The sequence below is a fragment of the Gossypium arboreum genome, unplaced genomic scaffold, assembly GCF_025698485.1.
Source record: "Gossypium arboreum isolate Shixiya-1 unplaced genomic scaffold, ASM2569848v2 Contig00169, whole genome shotgun sequence".
NCBI classification, from domain to species: domain Eukaryota; kingdom Viridiplantae; phylum Streptophyta; class Magnoliopsida; order Malvales; family Malvaceae; genus Gossypium; species Gossypium arboreum.
The window spans coordinates 171085-191686 of record NW_026440298.1 but is presented as its reverse complement, the minus strand read 5'-3'; the positions used below and the strand labels follow the sequence as shown (position 1 = coordinate 191686).

The 20602-nt window shown below is 36.6% G+C and overlaps 1 long non-coding RNA gene, 25 other non-coding genes and 20 pseudogenes across 26 annotated transcripts; 1 reads left to right on the top strand and 45 right to left on the bottom strand.

Annotated features, from left to right (window-relative positions):
• Positions 1–138: 138 nt before the first annotated feature.
• Positions 139–259, bottom strand: LOC128288258 (5S ribosomal RNA; annotated as a pseudogene).
• A 132-nt stretch (positions 260–391) lies between these two features.
• On the bottom strand, positions 392–510 carry LOC128287821 (5S ribosomal RNA). The gene has a single exon (XR_008278523.1). It is a non-coding gene; the product is annotated as a 5S ribosomal RNA (ribosomal RNA).
• A 167-nt stretch (positions 511–677) lies between these two features.
• On the bottom strand, positions 678–796 carry LOC128287970 (5S ribosomal RNA; annotated as a pseudogene).
• A 169-nt stretch (positions 797–965) lies between these two features.
• Positions 966–1083, bottom strand: LOC128287919 (5S ribosomal RNA). The gene has a single exon (XR_008278621.1). It is a non-coding gene; the product is annotated as a 5S ribosomal RNA (ribosomal RNA).
• A 170-nt stretch (positions 1084–1253) lies between these two features.
• Positions 1254–1372, bottom strand: LOC128288019 (5S ribosomal RNA; annotated as a pseudogene).
• Positions 1373–1541: 169 nt separating this feature from the next.
• On the bottom strand, positions 1542–1660 carry LOC128288030 (5S ribosomal RNA; annotated as a pseudogene).
• Positions 1661–1827: 167 nt separating this feature from the next.
• LOC128287921 (5S ribosomal RNA) lies at positions 1828–1946 on the bottom strand. The gene has a single exon (XR_008278623.1). It is a non-coding gene; the product is annotated as a 5S ribosomal RNA (ribosomal RNA).
• Positions 1947–2113: 167 nt separating this feature from the next.
• LOC128287960 (5S ribosomal RNA) lies at positions 2114–2232 on the bottom strand (annotated as a pseudogene).
• Positions 2233–2399: 167 nt separating this feature from the next.
• Positions 2400–2518, bottom strand: LOC128288110 (5S ribosomal RNA; annotated as a pseudogene).
• A 421-nt stretch (positions 2519–2939) lies between these two features.
• Positions 2940–3076, bottom strand: LOC128288099 (5S ribosomal RNA; annotated as a pseudogene).
• Positions 3077–3244: 168 nt separating this feature from the next.
• Positions 3245–3363, bottom strand: LOC128287900 (5S ribosomal RNA). The gene has a single exon (XR_008278602.1). It is a non-coding gene; the product is annotated as a 5S ribosomal RNA (ribosomal RNA).
• A 169-nt stretch (positions 3364–3532) lies between these two features.
• Positions 3533–3651, bottom strand: LOC128287904 (5S ribosomal RNA). The gene has a single exon (XR_008278606.1). It is a non-coding gene; the product is annotated as a 5S ribosomal RNA (ribosomal RNA).
• Positions 3652–3820: 169 nt separating this feature from the next.
• Positions 3821–3939, bottom strand: LOC128288000 (5S ribosomal RNA; annotated as a pseudogene).
• A 169-nt stretch (positions 3940–4108) lies between these two features.
• On the bottom strand, positions 4109–4227 carry LOC128287923 (5S ribosomal RNA). The gene has a single exon (XR_008278625.1). It is a non-coding gene; the product is annotated as a 5S ribosomal RNA (ribosomal RNA).
• Positions 4228–4401: 174 nt separating this feature from the next.
• Positions 4402–4520, bottom strand: LOC128287942 (5S ribosomal RNA). The gene has a single exon (XR_008278643.1). It is a non-coding gene; the product is annotated as a 5S ribosomal RNA (ribosomal RNA).
• A 169-nt stretch (positions 4521–4689) lies between these two features.
• On the bottom strand, positions 4690–4843 carry LOC128288160 (5S ribosomal RNA; annotated as a pseudogene).
• A 170-nt stretch (positions 4844–5013) lies between these two features.
• On the bottom strand, positions 5014–5132 carry LOC128288098 (5S ribosomal RNA; annotated as a pseudogene).
• A 5642-nt stretch (positions 5133–10774) lies between these two features.
• LOC128287775 (uncharacterized) lies at positions 10775–11965 on the top strand. Its single transcript, XR_008278477.1, has 2 exons — positions 10775–10932; positions 11746–11965. It is a non-coding gene; the product is annotated as an uncharacterized LOC128287775 (long non-coding RNA).
• Positions 11966–12686: 721 nt separating this feature from the next.
• LOC128287982 (5S ribosomal RNA) lies at positions 12687–12805 on the bottom strand (annotated as a pseudogene).
• A 163-nt stretch (positions 12806–12968) lies between these two features.
• LOC128287797 (5S ribosomal RNA) lies at positions 12969–13087 on the bottom strand. Its single transcript, XR_008278499.1, has one exon. It is a non-coding gene; the product is annotated as a 5S ribosomal RNA (ribosomal RNA).
• Positions 13088–13261: 174 nt separating this feature from the next.
• On the bottom strand, positions 13262–13380 carry LOC128287896 (5S ribosomal RNA). Its single transcript, XR_008278598.1, has one exon. It is a non-coding gene; the product is annotated as a 5S ribosomal RNA (ribosomal RNA).
• Positions 13381–13549: 169 nt separating this feature from the next.
• Positions 13550–13667, bottom strand: LOC128288036 (5S ribosomal RNA; annotated as a pseudogene).
• A 167-nt stretch (positions 13668–13834) lies between these two features.
• Positions 13835–13951, bottom strand: LOC128288006 (5S ribosomal RNA; annotated as a pseudogene).
• A 171-nt stretch (positions 13952–14122) lies between these two features.
• On the bottom strand, positions 14123–14241 carry LOC128288071 (5S ribosomal RNA; annotated as a pseudogene).
• Positions 14242–14407: 166 nt separating this feature from the next.
• On the bottom strand, positions 14408–14526 carry LOC128287926 (5S ribosomal RNA). The gene has a single exon (XR_008278628.1). It is a non-coding gene; the product is annotated as a 5S ribosomal RNA (ribosomal RNA).
• A 173-nt stretch (positions 14527–14699) lies between these two features.
• On the bottom strand, positions 14700–14818 carry LOC128288218 (5S ribosomal RNA). The gene has a single exon (XR_008278684.1). It is a non-coding gene; the product is annotated as a 5S ribosomal RNA (ribosomal RNA).
• Positions 14819–14985: 167 nt separating this feature from the next.
• LOC128288048 (5S ribosomal RNA) lies at positions 14986–15104 on the bottom strand (annotated as a pseudogene).
• A 165-nt stretch (positions 15105–15269) lies between these two features.
• LOC128288002 (5S ribosomal RNA) lies at positions 15270–15388 on the bottom strand (annotated as a pseudogene).
• A 165-nt stretch (positions 15389–15553) lies between these two features.
• Positions 15554–15672, bottom strand: LOC128287912 (5S ribosomal RNA). Its single transcript, XR_008278614.1, has one exon. It is a non-coding gene; the product is annotated as a 5S ribosomal RNA (ribosomal RNA).
• Positions 15673–15848: 176 nt separating this feature from the next.
• Positions 15849–15967, bottom strand: LOC128287952 (5S ribosomal RNA). The gene has a single exon (XR_008278654.1). It is a non-coding gene; the product is annotated as a 5S ribosomal RNA (ribosomal RNA).
• A 165-nt stretch (positions 15968–16132) lies between these two features.
• On the bottom strand, positions 16133–16251 carry LOC128287943 (5S ribosomal RNA). Its single transcript, XR_008278644.1, has one exon. It is a non-coding gene; the product is annotated as a 5S ribosomal RNA (ribosomal RNA).
• Positions 16252–16427: 176 nt separating this feature from the next.
• On the bottom strand, positions 16428–16546 carry LOC128288118 (5S ribosomal RNA). The gene has a single exon (XR_008278673.1). It is a non-coding gene; the product is annotated as a 5S ribosomal RNA (ribosomal RNA).
• Positions 16547–16713: 167 nt separating this feature from the next.
• On the bottom strand, positions 16714–16832 carry LOC128287954 (5S ribosomal RNA; annotated as a pseudogene).
• Positions 16833–16998: 166 nt separating this feature from the next.
• On the bottom strand, positions 16999–17117 carry LOC128288028 (5S ribosomal RNA; annotated as a pseudogene).
• A 167-nt stretch (positions 17118–17284) lies between these two features.
• Positions 17285–17402, bottom strand: LOC128288100 (5S ribosomal RNA; annotated as a pseudogene).
• Positions 17403–17575: 173 nt separating this feature from the next.
• LOC128287967 (5S ribosomal RNA) lies at positions 17576–17694 on the bottom strand (annotated as a pseudogene).
• A 175-nt stretch (positions 17695–17869) lies between these two features.
• Positions 17870–17988, bottom strand: LOC128287787 (5S ribosomal RNA). The gene has a single exon (XR_008278489.1). It is a non-coding gene; the product is annotated as a 5S ribosomal RNA (ribosomal RNA).
• A 167-nt stretch (positions 17989–18155) lies between these two features.
• LOC128287864 (5S ribosomal RNA) lies at positions 18156–18274 on the bottom strand. Its single transcript, XR_008278566.1, has one exon. It is a non-coding gene; the product is annotated as a 5S ribosomal RNA (ribosomal RNA).
• Positions 18275–18452: 178 nt separating this feature from the next.
• LOC128287780 (5S ribosomal RNA) lies at positions 18453–18571 on the bottom strand. The gene has a single exon (XR_008278482.1). It is a non-coding gene; the product is annotated as a 5S ribosomal RNA (ribosomal RNA).
• Positions 18572–18740: 169 nt separating this feature from the next.
• LOC128287941 (5S ribosomal RNA) lies at positions 18741–18859 on the bottom strand. The gene has a single exon (XR_008278642.1). It is a non-coding gene; the product is annotated as a 5S ribosomal RNA (ribosomal RNA).
• A 162-nt stretch (positions 18860–19021) lies between these two features.
• Positions 19022–19140, bottom strand: LOC128287907 (5S ribosomal RNA). The gene has a single exon (XR_008278609.1). It is a non-coding gene; the product is annotated as a 5S ribosomal RNA (ribosomal RNA).
• A 168-nt stretch (positions 19141–19308) lies between these two features.
• LOC128287846 (5S ribosomal RNA) lies at positions 19309–19427 on the bottom strand. The gene has a single exon (XR_008278548.1). It is a non-coding gene; the product is annotated as a 5S ribosomal RNA (ribosomal RNA).
• A 168-nt stretch (positions 19428–19595) lies between these two features.
• Positions 19596–19714, bottom strand: LOC128287822 (5S ribosomal RNA). The gene has a single exon (XR_008278524.1). It is a non-coding gene; the product is annotated as a 5S ribosomal RNA (ribosomal RNA).
• A 176-nt stretch (positions 19715–19890) lies between these two features.
• Positions 19891–20009, bottom strand: LOC128287885 (5S ribosomal RNA). Its single transcript, XR_008278587.1, has one exon. It is a non-coding gene; the product is annotated as a 5S ribosomal RNA (ribosomal RNA).
• Positions 20010–20183: 174 nt separating this feature from the next.
• LOC128287786 (5S ribosomal RNA) lies at positions 20184–20302 on the bottom strand. Its single transcript, XR_008278488.1, has one exon. It is a non-coding gene; the product is annotated as a 5S ribosomal RNA (ribosomal RNA).
• Positions 20303–20478: 176 nt separating this feature from the next.
• LOC128287847 (5S ribosomal RNA) lies at positions 20479–20597 on the bottom strand. The gene has a single exon (XR_008278549.1). It is a non-coding gene; the product is annotated as a 5S ribosomal RNA (ribosomal RNA).
• Positions 20598–20602: the final 5 nt, after the last annotated feature.

Here is a 20602-nt window from a genome sequence, read left to right as displayed (position 1 = left end):
CTACCCTTTATCGCACTTGCGCCTCGAATTTGAATTTAAATTTGACCAAATAATGTTTCGAGTGATTTATTTCGTTAATAACTAATTAGTTAAACGATGAGATATATAAAAAAAAGTTACATGATATATAAAATAGGAGGGGTGCAACACGAGGACTTCCCAGGAGGTCACCATCCTAGTACTACTCTCGCCCAATCACCCTTAACTGCGGAGTTCTAATGGGATCCGTTGCGTTAGTTCTATTTATATAGAGGCTACCCCTTATCGCACTTGCGCCTCGAATTTGAATTTACATTCGAACAAATAACATTTCGAGTGATTTATTTCATCAATAACTAATTAGCTAAACGATAAGATATATAAAAAAAATTACATGAGATATAAAATAGGAGGGGTGTAACACAAGGACTTCCGAGGAGGTCACCCATCCTAGTACTATTCTCGCCCAAGCACGCTTCACTGCGGAGTTCTGATAGGATCCAGTGCGTTAGTGCTGGTATGATCGCACCCGTCAAATATTGAACATTCTATTTATATAAAGGCTACCTCTTATCGCACTTGCGCGTCGAATTTAAATTTAAATTCGAACAAATAATGTTTCAAGTGATTTATTTTGAAAATAACTAATTAGTTAGACGATGAGATATAAAAAAAATTACATGAGATATAAAATAGGAGGGGTGCAACACGAGGAGTTCCAAGGAGGTCACCTATCCTAGTACTACTCTTGCCCAAGCACGCTTAATTGCAGAGTTCTGATGGGATCCTGTGCAGTAGTGCTGGTATGATCACACCTGTTAATTCTTGTGCATTCTATTTGTATAAAGGCTACCCCTTATCGCACTTGCGCCTCGAATTTGAATTTAAATTCGACCAAATAACGTTTCGAGTGATTTATTTTGTAAATAACTAATTAGTTAAACGCTGAGATATATAAAAAAAATTAAATGAGATATACAATAGGAGAGGTGCAACACGAGGACTTCCCAAGAGGTCACCCATCCTAGTACTACTCTCGCCCAAGCACCTTAATTGCGGAGTTTTGATGGGATCTGGGGCATTAGTGCTGGTATGATCGCACCCGTCAATTCTTGCGCATTCTATTTATATAAAGACTACCCCTTATCTCACTTGCACCTCGAATTTGAATTTAAATTCCGCTAAATAAAGTTTCGAGTGATTTATTTCGTAAATAACTAATTAGTTAAACGATGAGATATATAAAAAAAAATTACATGAGATATAAAAAAGGAGGAATGCAACACGAGGACTTCCCAGTAGGTCACCAATCCTAGTACTACTCTCGCCCAAGCACACTTACCGGCAGAGTTCTAATAGGATTCGGTGTATTTGTGCTGATATGATCGCACCCGTCAATTCTTGCGCATTCTATTTATATAAAGGGTACCCCTTATCGCACTTGCCCCTCGAATTTGAATTTAAATTCGGCTAAATAACGATTCGAGTGATTTATTTCGTAAATAACTAATTAGTTAAACGATGAGATATATAAAAAAAATACATGAGATATAAAAATAGGAGGGGTGCAACACGAGGACTTCCTAGGAGGTCACCCATCCTTGTACTACACTCGCCTAAGCACTCTTAACTGCAGAGTTTTGATGGGATCCGGTGCATTAGTGGTGGTATGACCCCACCTGTCTATTCTCGCGCATTCTATTTATATAAAGGCCACCCCTTATCACACTTGCGCTTCAAATTTGAATTTACATTTGAACAAATAACTTTTCGAGTGATTTATTTCGTAAATAACTAATTAGTTAACCAATGTGATATAAAAAAAATTACATGAGATATAAAATATGAGGGGTCCAACACGAGAACTTCCCAAGAGGTCACCTTTCCTAGTACCACTCTCGCCCAAGCACGCTTAACTGTGGAGTTCTAATGGGATCCGGTGCATTAGTGCTGGTATGATCACAGCCGTCAATTCTTGCGCATTCTATTTATATAAAGGCTATCCCTTATCGCACTTGCACCTCAAATTTGAATTTAAATTCGACAAAATAACATTTCGAGTAATTTGTTTCGTAAATAACTAATTAGTTAAACGATGAGATATAAAAAAAATTACATGATATATAAACTAGGAGGGGTACAACACAAGGACTTCCAGGGAGGTCACCCAGCCTAGTACTACTCTCGCCCAAGCAGGCTTAATTGCAGAGTTCTGATGGGATCCGGTGCAGTAGTGCTGGTATGATCGCACGCGTTAATTCTTGCACATTCTATTTACATAAAGGCTACCCCTTATCGCACTTGCGCCTCGAATTTGAATATAAATTCGACGAAATAACGTTTCGAGTGATTTATTTCATAAATAATTAATTACTTAAACGATGAGATATAAAAAAAATAACTTCAGATATAAAATAGGAGGGGTGCAACATGTAGACTGATCAGGAGGTCACCCATCCTAGTACTACTCTCGCCCAAGCATGCTTGACTGCAGCGTTCTGATGGGATCCAATGCATTAGTGCTGGTATGATCGCTCCCGACAATTCTTGCGTATTCTATTTATATAAAAGCTACAAGTTATCGCACTTGCGCCTCGAATTTGAAATTAAATTCGACCAAATAACGTTTCGAGTGATTTATTTCGTCAATAACTAATTAGTTAAACGATGAGATATATAAAAAAAATTACATGAGATATAAAATAGGAGAGGTGCAACACGAGGACTTCCTAGGAGGTCACCATCCTAGTACTACTCTTGCCCACGCACGCTTCTCTGCGGAGTTCTGATGGGATCTGGTGCGTTAGTTCTATTTATATAAAGGCTACCCCTTATCGCACTTGCGCCTCGAATTTGACTTTAAATTTGAACAAATAACGTTTCGAGTGATTTATTTTGTCAATAACTAATTAGTTAAACGATGAGATATATAAAAAAATTACATGAGATATAAAATAAGAGGGGTACAACACGAGGAATTCCCATTAATTCTAATACTTAACTACTCTCACCCATCCTAGTACTACTCTCACCCAAGCACACTTAACTACGGAGTTCTAATGGGAACCGATGCATTAGTGCTGGTATGATCGCACCCATTAATTCTTGCGCATTCTATTTATATAAAGGCTACCCCTTATCGCACTTGCGCCTCGAATTTGAATTGAAATTCGAACAAATAACGTTTCGAGTGATTTATTTTGTTAATAACTAATTAGTTAAACAATGAGATATATAAAAAATTTACATGAGATATAAAATACGACGGGTGCAACACGAGGACTTCCTAGGAGGTCACCCATCCTAGTACTACTCTCACCCAAGCCTGCTTAACTACGGAGTTCTTATGGGATCAGGTGCATTAGTACTGGTATGATTGCACCCGTCAATTCTTGCGCATTCTATTTATATAAAGGCTACCCCTTATCGCACTTGTGCCTCGAATTTGATTTTAAATTAGACCAAATAACGTTTCGAGTGATTTATTTCGTAAATAACTAATTAGTTAAACGATTAGATATATAAAAAAAATTACATTAGATATAAAATAGGAGGGGTGCAACACGAGAATTTCCCAATAGGACACCCATCCTAGTACTACTCTCGCCCAAGTACGCTTAACTGTGGAGTTCCAATGGGATCCGTTGCATTAGTGCTAGTACGATCGCACCCGTCATTTCTTATGCATTCTATTTATATAAAGGCTACCCCTTATCACACTTGCGCCTCGAATTTGAATTTAAATTCTACCAAATAACGTTTCGAGTGATTTATTTTGTAAATAACTAATTAGTTAAATGATGAGATATAAAAAAAAAATTAAATGAGATATAAAATAGGAGGGCTACAACACGATGACTTCCTAGGAGGTCACCCATCCTAGTACAACTCTCGCCCTAGAACACTTAACTGCGAAGTTCTGATGTGATCCGGTGCATTAATGCTGGTATGATCGCACCCGTCAATTTTTGCGCATTCTATTTATATAAAGGTTGCCCCTTATCACACTCGCGCCTCGAACTTGAATTTCATTTTGACAAAATAACATTTCGAGTGATTTATTTCGTAAATAACTAATTAGTTAAACGATGAGATATATAAAAAAAATTACATGAGATATAAAATACGAAGAGTGCAACATGAGGACTTCCCAGGAGGTCAACCATCCTAGTACTACTCTCGCCCAAGCCTGCTTAACTGTAGAGTTCTTATGGGATCAGGTGCATTAGTGCTGGTATGATCGCACCCGTCAATTCTTGTGCATTCTATTTATATAAAGGCTACCCCTTATTACACTTGCGCCTCGAATTTGAATTTAAATTCGACCAAATAACGTTTCGATTGATTTAATTCGTAAATAACTAATTAGTTAAATGATGAGATATAAAAATAAGAAAAAATTAAATGAGATATAAAATAGGAGGGGTGTAACACGAGGACTTCCCAGGAGGTCACCTATCCTAGTACTACGCTCGCCCAAGCACACTGAACTGTGGAGTTCTGATGAGATCTGGTGCTTTAGTGCTGGTACGATCGCACCCACCAATTCTTGCGCATTCTATTTATATAAAGGTTTCCCCTTATCGCACTTACGCCTCGAATTTGAATTTAAATTCGACAAAATAATGTTTCGAGTGATTTATTTCGTAAATAACTAATTAGTTAAACGATGAGATATATAAAAAAAATTACATGAGATATAAAATATGAGGGGTGCAACACGAGGACTTCCCACTTCAATTTACTAAGATATCTAGTCTCAAATTCCCAGAGGTCACCCATCCTAGTACTACTCTCACCCAAGCCTGCTTAACTACGGAGTTCTTATGGGATCAGGTGCATTAGTACTGGTATGATTGCACCCGTCAATTCTTGCGCATTCTAATTATATAAAGGCTACCCCTTATCGCACTTGTGCCTTGAATTTTATTTTAAATTAGACTAAATAACGTTTCGAGTGATTTATTTCGTAAACAACTAATTAGTTAAATGAAGATATATATAAAAAAAAATTACATTAGATATAAAATAGGAGGGCTGCAACACGAGAATTTCCCAATAGGTCACCCATCCTAGTACTACTCTCTCCCAAGTACGCTTAACTGCGGAGTTCCGATGGGATCCGTTGCATTAGTGCTAGTGCGATCTCGCCCGTCAATTCATGTACATTCTATTTATATAAAGGCTACCCCTTATCACACTTGTGCCTCGAATTTGAATTAAATTCGACCAAAAAACATTTCTAGTGATTTATTACGTAAATAACTAATTAGTTAAATGATAAGATATAAAAAATTAAAAAATTAAATGAGATATAAAATTGGAGGGCTACTGTAATATCCTGATTTTGGGCCTAGTCGGAATAGTGGTTTTGTGACCACAAAATCCGAGATAGAAATAATTATTTTATGATTATTTTAAGGTCTATGATATGATTGCATGATTGTGTGAAAATTTCGTGAAGAAATTTTATGCATAAAGTGCTTAATTTGAAATTTGGGACTAAATTGAATAAATTGCAAAACTTGTGTTCTAGAAGTATTTTGCATAAAATTGAATTAGATTATTAATTAGAGGTCCTTAAAGAGTAATTTTACCAATTTCTAAGTCTATGGACAAAAATTAGGACATGGAAGGAATTTTGGAAAGTTTAGTAGTAAGGGCATTTTGGTCATTTAGGGTAAAATGAATTAAAATACAAAATTAAAAGCCAATTTTGCTCATCTTCAACCCCATGGCGAATATAGCAAGGAGAAACCATGGCTAGGGTTTTCAAGCTTCCAAGCTCGATTAGCAAGGAAAACCGAAATTCGGGCTAAAATGGGGAAAATACCAAGTTGTGGACGAAATGGTAAAATAGCCATTTTAGCATACGAGGTAAGTTCATATGTAAATGTTGGTAACATAGTTATTATTTTAAATGTTTTAATGTTTTTTAAATGATATGATAATTATTATGAAATATTATACTTGTGATAATTGTTTGATAATATGTCAAATTATGTGATATACTTGGAAAATATGAAATACTACCGAGTATCGGTATCGGCATTCCGTAGAAGATGGTTGAGACACATGATTGGGAAAAAGGTCCGTTGAACCTTAGGAATGGATTAGGATACAAGTGACATGTCACTTGGGATATTTGGGCATCCGAACTCGTTGAGTTGAGTCCGAGTTCACTTATGGATGCGACGTCAACTCATTGAGTTGAGTCCGAGTTCGTGAGATGTAACTAGGCATCCGAACTCGTTGAGTTGAGTCCGAGTTCACTTATGGATCTGAACGCCCGAGCTCGTTGAGTTGAGTCCGAGTTCACTTATGGGCGGGTTACATGGTAGCTTGGCTACATATGTGGCACTTATGTGCAAACTTTCCATGTATCCAATTATATTCGATGTGTTCAACGGGTAAAGTTCTACTCAAATGGAGGAATACTCAAGATGAAAGGGACGTATTGGTAAGTGTTGTGAAATGGATACTTTGAACAGGTATGTACTTAACCCTCGGGTTGAAAACTCGATATAACAACAATATGGTAAGATGATAAATGAAAAGGTGATATGAATGTCTTGGTGATGATTATGCAAATGATGTTTTATGTTTGCTTATATGGTTATGTTACTTGCTATTTGCATGTGAGCTTACTAAGCATTTATGCTTACTCCCTCCTTTTCATTCCTTGTAGTGTTGACAAGCCAGCTCGGAAATCGGAAGCGGTCGGAGGCACGCCACACTATCCGTATACCATCTTGGCATAATGGCTTGTATATTTTGAGTATGGCATGTATAGCATTATAATCATTTTATATGTATGGTCTTATGATATGGTTATTGAGTGGTATGGAAATAGAAATGCTTGGTAATGATTAGCCATTGGAATGGCTAATCATGATCATATTTGGTATTATGTATGTCAAATTGCTAGCTAATCCATGGAAACCATGAAATAGGTAAAATTTACCATAAAATAGATTCAGACAGCAGCAGTGACGTGAGTTTGAAAAATCACTAAAATAGTAGAAATGGAATTAAATAATGAATAAGTTATGGAATCGAAGCTTGATGAGTCTATTTTCATATGGAATAAGCGAAATAGGTATATGAGCTATATTTTATGAGATGTTTAAATTTTTGTGAAACAGGGCCAGAGAGATTTCTGGATCCCCTGTTCTGAATTTGGAAATTCACCATAAATTTTACAAAGATAATTAGAATTCATTCTTTATATGTACAGATTCCTTATTGAGTCTAGTTTTATTAGAGATAAACGGGATAGTCATTGAAGCTCTGTACAGGGAGATATCTGATTCGTAATACACTGAGGTCAGAGTAGTTGAACCCTGAAACAGGGAGACTTTAACTAATAAACTGTACTAATTGGCCCAACCAAAATTCTAGAAAAAATTAGTAGATATATATATGAGTCTAGTTTCAGGAAAAATTTACGGAATTGGATTTGAGTTTCGTAACTCGAGATATGATTTTTAAAGCGACTGTGATGCAGTTAGCCAGCTTGTCTGGAAATTTTAAAATGAATTGTATGAGCTGTTTAATTAATGAATTAAGTCCGTTAACACCTCATGTTCGACTCAAAACAGTCTCGTGCGGGTGTTACATTTAGTGGTATCGAGCAGGTTTAGTCGGTTCTCGGACTAACCTAGCATGTGTAAAAGTTTAGCTATACATGCCAGCGATGCGTGATAGTGTGATGTCTTCCGACGCGTATAAGTACCGTCTTATTTAGGCAGGTACTCTCCAACCGAGCTGCGCCAACCATGTTCAATGTTAAGTAAAGGTATTTGAGTAAAATTATGATTATGATAAGTCTCGGTTCGAAAAGTATGAATAAAGGTTTATGATACATATGTGATAATATGTGAGATGAAAGTTCATGTTGTGATAAATATTCATATTTGCTTAATGCTCATATGATGTAGTGTATGTGGCTTACTTGATAAGATGAACGGAATAAATAGAAAGTAGTAGAGGTATGAATAAAGGTCATAATATTATGATACTGAATGAAAATGTCCTTGTCTTGATTGGATGTCGAATGTTGATGAATGTTAATGGTATATAATTTTATGAGGTAAAGGATTATAATGAAATGAACTTATCTATGTTAAATTGTTGGACTGAATTATATGATTGTAATGATATGTACATGATGATGCACGAAATGAAAGTTGTGATTGTGATGCAAATATCTATGTTTGTTTGGCCTTATATAATGTCATGAGCATGAATTAATTTAATTAATTGAATGGATAAGTAAAGTCGTCTAGAAAACATAGAATGTATGCATAAGTATATTGTCTAAATGGGACAATAGGAAAATTGGTGTAAGCCAACATGAATGAATGACATGATTTTGATGATGTTACTATGATGATGGAAGTTGTGTCATATGTGTATGTATAAGAAAGTCGAGTCGAGGTCCTACAACCCTCCCCTTACCAAAGTGGTACTTATAATGGAATTTCATGAGATTTGTATTGAATAAGTTTCGGTTGAGAACCCAAAGAGTTCAAAGATAGAATAATTATAAGTATGATTCGAGATTGAAAATGAGCTGATAAGTAAAGTCGAGCGAGAAAGTATCGGATTGACGTAAAAATTATTGGAGTTATGCATTGTCCTAGTTAGAAAAGGAATTCTCCTTGGTAAATCGAATTACTCAAGTGCAAGGTCGAGAAAAGTGTAAATCGAAATTTATTCGAATTGGCCTTTTTAGTGAATGGTTTAATATAAAATTTGTGACGGCGAGAACTAGTTGGGGAAATGATATTTCAAATGTGAATTATCCGAGTGTGACAGATTATGACCGGACAGATTTAGCGATCTCTTTTGAGATGTTCTATGTGTTCACCCGTTCTCGAAATATTTCTATGGCTATTGATCTTGAAGAAATTCTTGTTATATGGGAATGTCTTCTAATTCGGTGTTGGATGAAAGCATTGGTAGTCCGACCGGTCTATAATTTATATTGCTCTATTTCATCGGGTATTCTATTTCATTTTGTCGATAAGAATTGATGAGAGAATTCATATGATATTATGATTCTGCTTTCTTCTACTTGATGCTTCATCGATATATATGTATAGGAAGATATATTGATCTTGTTATATTTGATTTCATGGGATTAAATAATGTTTTCTTTTGGACTTTCTTTCTTTGAAGAATTATCGTATATTCGTATTTTCTCTATGAATTTGGTTTTCGATTCTCGGCATAGTATCGTATCTTGGGTTTCTTTATCCCGGATCTCTTTATTCGGATTTCTTTATTCGGGTTTCTCTATCTTGGATTTCTTTATTCGGTTTTCTTGTTATCTTTGTTCCATAATTTGTCAATTATGACTCATGTTCAAGTCGTTCTTCACTTCGTGATAATCATGTCAAATATGACTATACTTCTAATTTGATCTTGGTAATGTGGTGATTTTAGTATTGGGATTTTTCTAATTTACGTGTAAGGATTTGACATCGATAAAGGCATAGGTGATAAAAGCGTGAGTTTTAGTCGGTATGGTAAATTATTTATTTGAAAGATTTCATGTGACAATTATGTCGATTATTTTCCCAAGTCGATAATAGAATTTCATTTTGTACGTATAAAAGAGTAAATAGTTTGAACGAGAAGTGTATATTTATTAGAAAGAGTTGAATATTAGTTTAAGTCACTACGAATGATAAGGTTTCCATCTTGTGAAAGCTAAAAGTTTATTACATGTTGAGAGAGTTCGGATAGATGAGAATATTGGTAACCAAGCGTCGAACTAGACTAGTCTACATTGAGCAAAGACTTCGACTTTCAAGAATGTATTGTTGTATGAATTGTGATGTGTTTCAAGACGGTGAGGTAATGTGATAGTTTAGAGCATCCGATGTTACATAAAATCGGAGTTGTTAAAGGGGTTAAAGCCGAGCATTGGGATCTATCAAAATTATCCTTGTCAATGTTGATATTGGGATGGAAATGAGAAGGATTATTCTTGAGGCCATATCGAATTATTTCTATGGCGGAAAGAGGAAAATGTGATGTATCCTATTGTTAAATGTTTGGCGAGATCTATAAATCACATCTGTATTGAATGAATTCCTACTCATCGATTCATGGAATTTCGTGTCTCTTTGATTGTTGGATTTCTTGGAATTCGGTCTCCATTAAATCAAGTTGAGATTCGGGTTTTATGTCATGATATCATGGGAAATTGAGAAGGGTTGAAAATTTAAGAACAGTTGAGACTTGAGACCGTAAGCTTTTAGATCATATGAGAAATTGAAGAGATGTATTGGAGTGCAGTCTAAGTGCAAGTTCTTGACACCAAATATGAGATTAAAAGTGAAGACCACTTTTACGGTAAGATTTTCAGGGCGAAAATCCTCGAAGGGGGAGAGTTGTAATATCCCGATTTTGGGCCTAGTCGGAATAGTGGTTTCGTGACCACAAAATCCGAGATAGAAATAATTATTTTATGATTATTTTAAGGTCTATGATATGATTGCATGATTGTGTGAAAATTTCGTGAAGAAATTTTATGCATAAAGTGCTTAATTTGAAATTTGGGACTAAATTGAATAAATTGCAAAACTTGTGTTCTAGAAGTATTTTGCATAAAATTGAATTAGATTATTAATTAGAGGTCCTTAAAGAGTAATTTTACCAATTTCTAAGTCTATGGACAAAAATTAGGACATGGAAGGAATTTTGGAAAGTTTAGTAGTAAGGGCATTTTGGTCATTTAGGGGTAAAATGAATTAAAATACAAAATTAAAAGCCAATTTTGCTCATCTTCAACCCCATGGCCGAATATAGCAAGGAGAAACCATGGCTAGGGTTTTTCAAGCTTCCAAGCTCGATTAGCAAGGAAAACTGAAATTCGGGCTAAAATGGGGAAAATACCAAGTTGTGGACGAAATGGTAAAAATAGCCATTTTCGCATACGAGGTAAGTTCATATGTAAATGTTGGTAACATAGTTATTATTTTAAATGTTTTAATGTTTTTTAAATGATATGATAATTATTATGAAATATTATACTTGTGATAATTGTTTGATAATATGTCAAATTATGTGATATACTTGGAAAATATGAAATACTACCGAGTATCGGTATCGGCATTCCGTAGAAGATGGTTGAGACACATGATTGGGAAAAAGGTCCCGTTGAACCTTAGGAATGGATTAGGATACAAGTGACATGTCATTTGGGATATTTGGGCATCCGAACTTGTTGAGTTGAGTCCGAGTTCACTTATGGATGCGAGTCCCAACTCGTTGAGTTGAGTCCGAGTTCGTGAGATGTAACTAGGCATCCGAACTCGTTGAGTTGAGTCCGAGTTCACTTATGGATGCGAACGCCCGAGCTCGTTGAGTTGAGTCCGAGTTCACTTATGGGCGGGTTACATGGTAGCTTGGCTACATATGTGGCACTTATGTGCAAACTTTCCATGTATCCGAATTATATTCGATGTGTTCAACGGGTAAAGTTCTACTCAAATGGAGGAATACTCAAGATGAAAGGGACGTATTGGTAAGTGTTGTGAAATGGATACTTTGAGCAGGTATGTACTTAACCCTCGGGTTGAAAACTCGATATAACAACAATATGGTAAGATGATAAATGAAAAGGTGATATGAATGTCTTGGTGATGATTATGCAAATGATGTTTTATGTTTGCTTATATGGTTATGTTACTTGCTATTTGCATGTGAGCTTACTAAGCATTTATGCTTACTCCTCCTTTTCATTCCTTGTAGTGTTGACAAGCCAGCTCGGAAATCGGAAGCGGTCGGAGGCACGCTCACACTATCCGTATACCATCTTGGCATAATGGCTTGTATATTTTGAGTATGGCATGTATAGCATTATAATCATTTTATATGTATGGTCTTATGATATGGTTATTGAGTGGTATGGAAATAGAAATGCTTGGTAATGATTAGCCATTGGAATGGCTAATCATGATCATATTTGGTATTATGTATGTCAAATTGCTAGCTAATCCATGGAAACCATGAAATAGGTAAAATTTACCATAAAATAGATTCAGACAGCAGCAGTGACGTGAGTTTGAAAAATCACTAAAAATAGTAGAAATGGAATTAAATAATGAATAAGTTATGGAATCGAAGCTTGATGAGTCTATTTTCATATGGAATAAGCGAAATAGGTATATGAGCTATATTTTATGAGATGTTTAAATTTTTGTGAAACAGGGCCAGAGAGATTTCTGGATCCCCTGTTCTGAATTTGGAAATTCACCATAAATTTTACAAAGATAATTAGAAGTCATTCTTTATATGTATAGATTCCTTATTGAGTCTAGTTTTATTAGAGATAAACGGCATAGTCATTGAAGCTCTGTACAGGGAGATATCTGATTCGTAATACACTGAGGTCAGAGTAGTTGAACCCTGAAACAGGGGAGACTTTAACTAATAAACTGTACTAATTGGCCCAACCAAAAATTCTAGAAAAAAATTAGTAGATATATATATGAGTCTAGTTTCAGGAAAAATTTATGGAATTGGATTTCGAGTTTCATAACTCGAGATATGATTTTTAAAGCGACTGTGATGCAGTTAGCCAGCTTGTCTGGAAATTTTTAAAATGAATTGTATGAGCTGTTTAATTAATGAATTAAGTCCGTTAACACCTCGTGTTCGACTCCGAAAACAGTCTCGGGTACGGGGTGTTACAGCTACAACACGAGGACTTCCTACGAGGTCACCCATCCTAGTACTACTCTCACCCTAGCACAATTAACTACGGAGTTCTGATGGGATCCGGTGCATTAAAGCTGGTATGATCGCACTCGTCAATTTTTGCGTATTCTATTTATATAAACCCCTTATCGCACTTGCGCCTCGAATTTGAATTTCAATTCGACAAAATAACATTTTGAGTGATTTATTTCGTAAATAACTAATTAGTTAAACGATGAGATATATAAAAAAATTTCATGAGATATAAAATACGAGGGGTGCAACACGAGGACTTCCCAAGAGGTCACCCATCCTAGTACTACTCTCGCCCAAGCCTGCTTAACTGCGGAGTTCTTATGGGATCAGGTGCATTAGTGCTGGTATGATCGCACCCGTCAATTCTTGTGCATTCTATTTATATAAAGGCTACCCCTTATCACACTTGCGCCTCGAATTTGAATTTAAATTCAGCCAAATAACGTTTCCAGTGATTTATTTCGTAAATAACTAATTAGTTAAACGATGAGATATAAAAATAAGAAAAAATTAAATGAGATATAAAATAGGAGGGGTACAACACGAGGACTTCCCAGGGGGTCACCTATCCTAGTACTACGCTCGCCCAAGCACACTGAACTGCGGAGTTCTGATGAGATCCGGTCCATTAGTGCCGGTATGATCGCACCCGTCAATTCTTGCTCATTCTATTTATATTAAGGCTACCCCTTATCGCACTTGCCCCTCAAATTTGAATTTAAATTCGACCAAATAACATTTCGAGTGATTTATTTCGTAACTAACTAATTAGTTAAACTATGAGATATAAAAAAACCAATTACATGAGATATATAATGGGAGGGTGCAACACAAAGACTTCCAGGAGGTCACCCATCCTCGTACTACTCTCGCCGAAACACGCTTGATTGCAGAGTTCTGATGGGATCTAATACATTAGTGCTAGTATGATCGCACCCGCCAATTCTTGCGCATTCCATTTATATAAAGGCTACCCCTTATCGCACTTGCGCCTCAAATTTGAATTTAAATTTGACAAAATAACATTTCGAGTGATTTATTTTGTCAATAACTAATTAGTTAAACAATAAAATATATAAAAAAATACATGAGTTATAAAATAGGAGGGGTACAACACGAGGACTTCCCAGGAGGTCACCCATCCTAGAAACTCTCGCCCAAGCACGCTTACTTGCGGAGTTCTGATGGGATTCGTTGCATTAGTGCTGGTATGATCGCACCCGTCAATTCTTACGCATTCTATTTATATAAAGGCTTCCCCTTATCACCCTTGCGCCTCGAATTTGAATTTAAATTCGAACAAATAACGTTTCGAGTGATTTATTTCGTAAATAACTAATTAGTTAAACGATGAGATATATAAAAAGAAAGTAACATGAGATATAAAATAGGAGGCGTGCAACAAGGGGACTTCCCAAGAGGTCACCCATCCTAATACTACTCTCAACCAAGCACGCTTAATTGCGGTGTTTTAATTGGATCCGGTGTATTAGTGCTGGTATGATCGCACCCATCAACTCTTGCGCATTCTATTTATATAAGGCTACCCATTATCCCACTTGTGCCTCGAATTTGAATTTAAATTCGACCAAATAACATTTCGAGTGATTCATTTCGTAAATAACTAATTAGTTAAACGATGAGATATAAAAAAAATTACATGAGATATAAAATATGAGGGGTACAACACGAGGACTTCCCAGGAGGTCACCCTTCCTAGTACTACTCTCGCCTAAGCGCGATTAACTGCGGAGTTCTGATGGGATCCGGAGCATTAGTACTGCTATGATCGCACCCGTTAAAACTTGCGCATTCTATTTACATAAAGGTTACCCCTGATCGCACTTGCGCCTCGAATTTGAATTTAAATTCGACAAAATAACGTTTCGAATGATTTATTTCGTAAATGACTAATTAGTTAAACGATGAGATATATATATAAAAAAAATTACATGAGATATAAAATAGGAAGGGTGCAACACGAGGACTTCCCAGGAGGTCACCCATCCTAGTACTACTCTCGTCCAAGCCCACTTAACTGCAGAGTTCTGATGGGATCCGGTGTATTAGTGCAGGTATGATCGCACCCGTCAATTCTTACGCATTCTATATATATAAAGGCTACCCCATATCGCACTTGTGCCTCGAATTTGAATTTAAATTCGACCAAATAATGTTTCGAGTAATTTATTTTATAAATAACTAATTAGTTAAATGATGAGATATAAAAAAAATTACATTAGATATAAAATAGGAGGGGTATAACACGAGGATTTCCCAATAGGTCACCCATCCTAGTACTACTCTCACCCAAGCCCGCTTGACTGCGAAGTTCTGATGGGATCTGGTGAATTAGTACTGGTATGATCGCGCCCGTCAATTCTTGTACATTCTATTTAGATAAAGGCTACCCCTTATCGCACTTGTACCTCGAATTTGAATTTAAATTCGACCAAATAACGTTTCGAGTGATTTATTTCGTAAATAACTAATTAGTTAAATGATGAGATATAAAAAAATTTACATTAGATATAAAACAGGGGGTGCAACACGAGGATTTCCCAACAGGTCACCCATCCTAGCACTACTCTCGCCGAAGCACGCTTCTCTGTAGAGTTCTGATGGGATCCGGTGCATTAGTGCTGGTATGATCGGACCCGTCAATTCTTGTGCATTCTATTTATATAAAGGTTACCCCGTATCGCACTTGCGCCTCGAATTTGAATTTAATTTTGACCAAATAACGTTTCGAGTGATTTATTTCGTAAATAACTAATTAGTTAAACGATGAGATATAAAAAAAATTACATTAGATATAAAACAGGGGGTGCAACACGAGGATTTCCCAACAGGTCACCCATCCTAGCACTACTCTCGCCGAAGCACGCTTCTCTGCGGAGTTCTGATGGGATCCGGTGCATTAGTGCTGGTATGATCGTACCCGTAAATTCTTGCGCATTCTGTTTATATAAAGGCTACCCATTATTGCACCTGTGCCTTGAATTTGAATTTACATACGACCAAATAACGTTTCAAGTGATTTATTTCATAAATAACTAATTAGTTAAACGATGAGATATAAAAAAAAGGAAAAAAATTAAATGAGATAGAAAATTGGAGGGGTGCAACATGAGGAATTCCAAGGAGGTCAACCATCCTAGTACTACTCTCGCCCAAGCACGCTTTGCTGCGAAGTTCTGATGGGATCTGATGCATTAGTGCTGGTATGATCGCACCGGTCAATTCCTACGCATTCTATTAATATAAAGGTTACCCCTTATCGCACTTGCGCCTCGAATTTGAATTTAAATACGATTAAATAACGTTTCGAGTGATTTATTTCGTAAATAACTAATTATTTGAACGATAAGATATAAAAAAAATTACATTAGATATAAAACAGGGGGTGCAACACGAGAATTTCCCAATAGGTCACCCATCCTAGCGCTACTCTCGCCGAAGCACGCTTCTCTGCGGAGTTCTGATGGGATCCAGTGCATTAGTGCTGGTATGATCGCACCCGTCAATTCTTGCTCATTCTGTTTGTATAAAGGCTACCCATTATTGCACCTGTGCCTCGAATTTGAATTTACATACGACCAAATAACATATCGAGTGATTTATTTCGTAAATAACTAATTAGTTAAACGATGAGATATAAAAAAAAAGAAAAAAATTAAATGAGATAGAAAATAGAAGGGGTGTAACACGAGGAATTCCCAGGAGGTCACCCATCCTAGTACTACTCTCGCCCAAGCACGCTTAGCTGCGAAGTTCTGATGGGATCCAGTGCATTAGTGCTGGTATGATCGCACCCGTCAATTCTTACGCATTCTATTTATATAAAGGCTACCCCATATCGCTCTTGCGCCTCGAATTTGAAATTAAATTCGACCAAATAACGTTTCGAGTGATTTATTTCATAAATAACTAATTAGTTAAACGATGAGATATAAAAAAAATTACATTAGATATAAAATAGGAAGGGTATAACACGAGGATTTCCCAATAGGTCACCCATCCTAGTACTACTCTCGCCCAAGCCCACTTGACTGCGGAGTTCTGATCGGATCCGGTTCATTAGTGCTGGTATGATCGCACCCATCAATTCTTGCACGTTCGATTTAAGTAAAGGCTACCCTTTTTCGCACTTGCACCTCAAATTTGAATTTAAATTCTACCAAATAACGTTTCGAGTGATTTATTTCGTAAATAACTAATTAGTTAAACGATAAGATATAAAAAAATTATATGAGCTATAAAATAGGAGGGGTGCAACATGAGGACTTCCCAAGAGGTCACCTATCCTAGTGCTACTCTCGCCTAAGCACGCTTAGCTGCGGAGTTCTGATGAGATCCGGTACAGTAGTGCTGGTATGATAGCACCTGTCATTTCTTGCACATTCTATTTATATATAGGCTACCTCTTATCGCACTTGCGCCTCGAATTTGAATTTAAATTCAACTAAATAATGTTTCAAGTGCTTTATTTCATAAATAACTAATTAGTTAAACGATGAGATATAAAAAAAACTACATGAGATATAATATAGGAGGGGGGCAACACGAGGACTTCCCAGGAGGTCACCCATCCTAGTACTACTCTCGCCCAAGCATGCTTAATCATGGAGTTCGATGGGCTCCGGTGCATTAGTCTTGGTATGATCGCACCACAATTCTTAGCATTCTATTTATATAAACGCTACCCATTATCGCACCTGTGCCTCGAATTTTAATTTACATACGACCAAATAACATTTTGAGTGATTTATTTCGTAAATAACTAATTAGTTAAACGATGAGATATAAAAAAAAGGAAAAAAATTAAATGAGATAGAAAATAGGAGGGGTGCAACACGAGGAATACCCAGGAGGTCACCCATTCTAGTACTACTCACGCCCAAGCACGCTTAGTTGCTAAGTTCTGATGGGATCCGGTGCATTAGTCCTGGTATGATCGTACCCGTCAATTCCTGCGCATTCTACTTATATAAAGGCTACCGCTTATCGAACTTGCGCCTCGAATTTGAATTTAAATTCGACCAAATAACGTTTCGATTGATTTATTTCGTAAATAACTAATTAGTTGAACGATGAGATATAAAAAAAGGAAAAAAATTAAATGAAATATAAAATAAGAGGGATGCAACACGAGGACTTCCCAGGAGGTCACCCATCCTAGTACTACTCTCGCCCAAGCACGCTTACCTGCGGAGTTCTGATGGGATTCGGTGCATTAGTGCTGGTATGATCACACCTTTTAATTCTTACGCATTCTATTTATATAAAGGCTACCACTTATTGCACTTGCGCCTCGAATTTGAATTTAAATACGACCAAATAACGTTCCGAGTGATTTATTTCGAAAATAACTAATTAGTTAAACGATTACATATAAATAAAATTATATACGATATAAAATAGGAGGGGTGCAACACGAGGAATTCCAATGAGGTCACCCATACTACCACTACTCTTGCCCAGGTACGCTTAACTGCGGAGTTCTGATGGGATCCGGTGCATTAGTGCTGGTATGATCGCACCCATCAATTCTTGCGCATTCTATTTTTATAAAGGCTACCCCTTATCGCACTTGTGCCTCGAATTTGAATTTAAATACGACAAAATAACATTTCGAGTGTTTTATTTCGTAAATAACTAATTAGTTAAACGATGAGATATAAAAAAAAAGGAAAATAAATCAAATGAGATATAAAATAAGAGGGATGCAACACAAGGACTTCCCAGGAGGTTACCCATCCTAGTACTACTCTTGCCCAAGCACGATTACCTGCAGAGTTCTGATGGGATCCGGTGCATTAGTGCTGGTATGATCGCACCCCTTAATTCTTGCACATTCTATTTATATAAAGGCTGCACCTTATCACACTTGCGCCTCAAATTTGAATTTAAATACGACCAAATAACGTTTCGACTGATTTATTTCGTAAATAACTAATTAGTTGAATGATGAGTTATAAAAAAATATTTAAATGAGAGATAAAATAGGAGGGGTGCAACACGAGGACTTCCCAGGAGGTCACCCATTCTTGTACTACCCTCGCCCAACCACGCTTAATTGTGCAGTTCTGATGGGATCCGGTGCATTAGTGCTGGTATAATCGCACCCGTCAATTCTAGCGCATTCTATTTATATAAAGGCTACCCCTTATCACACTTGCGCCTCGAATTTGAATTTCAATTTGACCAAATAACGTTTCGAGTGGTTTATTTCGTAAACAACTAATTAGTTAAACGAAGAGATATTAAAAAAATGACATATAAAATTGGATGGGCGCAACACGAGGACTTCCCAGGAGGTCACCCATCCTAGTACTACTCTCGCCCAAGCACGCCTAACTGCGGAGTTCAGATGGGATCGACTGCATTAGGGCTGGTATGATCGCACCCGACAATTCTTGCTCATTCTATTTATATAAAAGCTACCACTTATCGCACTTGCACCTCGAATTTGAATTTAAATTCGACCAAATAACGTTTCGAATGATTTATTTCGTAAATAACTAATTAGATAAACGATGAGACATAAAAAAATTTTAACTGAGATATCAAATAGGAGAGGTGCAACACGGGGACTTCTCAGGATGTCACCCATCCTAGTACTACTCTCGCCCAAGTACGCTTCACTGCGGAGTTCTAATGAGATCCAGTGCATTAGTGCTGGTATGGTCGCACCAGTCATTTCTTGCGCATTCTATTTATATAAAGGCTACCCCTTATTTCACTTTGCGCCTCAAAATTGAATTGAAATTCGACCAAATAACGTTTCGAGTGATTTATTTCGTAAATAACTAATTAGTTAAACGATGAGATATAAAAAAATTTAAATGAGATATAAAATAGGAGAGGTGCAACACGAGGACTTCCTAGGAGGTAACCCATCCTAGTACTACTCTCGCCCAAGCACGATTCACTGCGGAGTTCTGATGAGATCTGGTGCATTAGTGCTGGTATGATTGCACCGGTCATTTCTTGCGCATTCTATTTATATAAAGGCTACCCCTTATCGAACTTGCGCCTGGAATTTGAATTTAATTACGACCAACTAACGTTTCGAGTGATTTATTTCGTAAATAACTAATCAGTTAAACGATTAGATATAAAAAAAAGGAAAAAAATTAAATGAGATATAAAATAGGAGGGGTGCAACACGAGGACTTCCCAGGAGGTCACCCATCCTAGTACTACTCTCACCCAAGCACGCTCAACTGCGAACTTCTGATGAGATACGATGCATTAGTGCTGGTATGATCGCACCCGTCAATTCTTGCAAATTCTATTTATATAAAGGCTACCCATTATCGCACCAGTGCCTCGAATTTGAATTTACATACGACCAAATAATGTTTCGAGTGATTTATTTCGTAAATAAATAATTAGTTAAATGATGAGATAAAAAAAAAGGAAAAAATTAAATGAGATATAAAATAGGAGGGGTGCAACACGAGGAATTCCCAGGAGGTCACCCATCCTAGTACTACTCTCACCCAAGCACGCTTAGCTACGAAGTTCTGATGGGATCCGGTGCATTAACGCTGGTATGATCGCACTCGTCAATTCCTCCAGTCTATTTATATAAAGGCTACCCCTTATTGCACTTGCGTTTCGAATTTGAATTTAAATATGATCAAATAATGTTTCGAGTGATTTATTTCGTAAATAACTAATTAGTTAAACAATGAGATATAGAAAAAAAGGAAAAAAAATTAAATAAGAAATAAAATAAGAGGGATGCAACACGAGGACTTCCCAGGAGGTTACCCATCATAGTACTACTCTCGCCCAAGCACGCTTACCTACGGAATTCTTATGGGATTCGGTGCATTCGTGCTGGTATAATCGCACCTGTTAC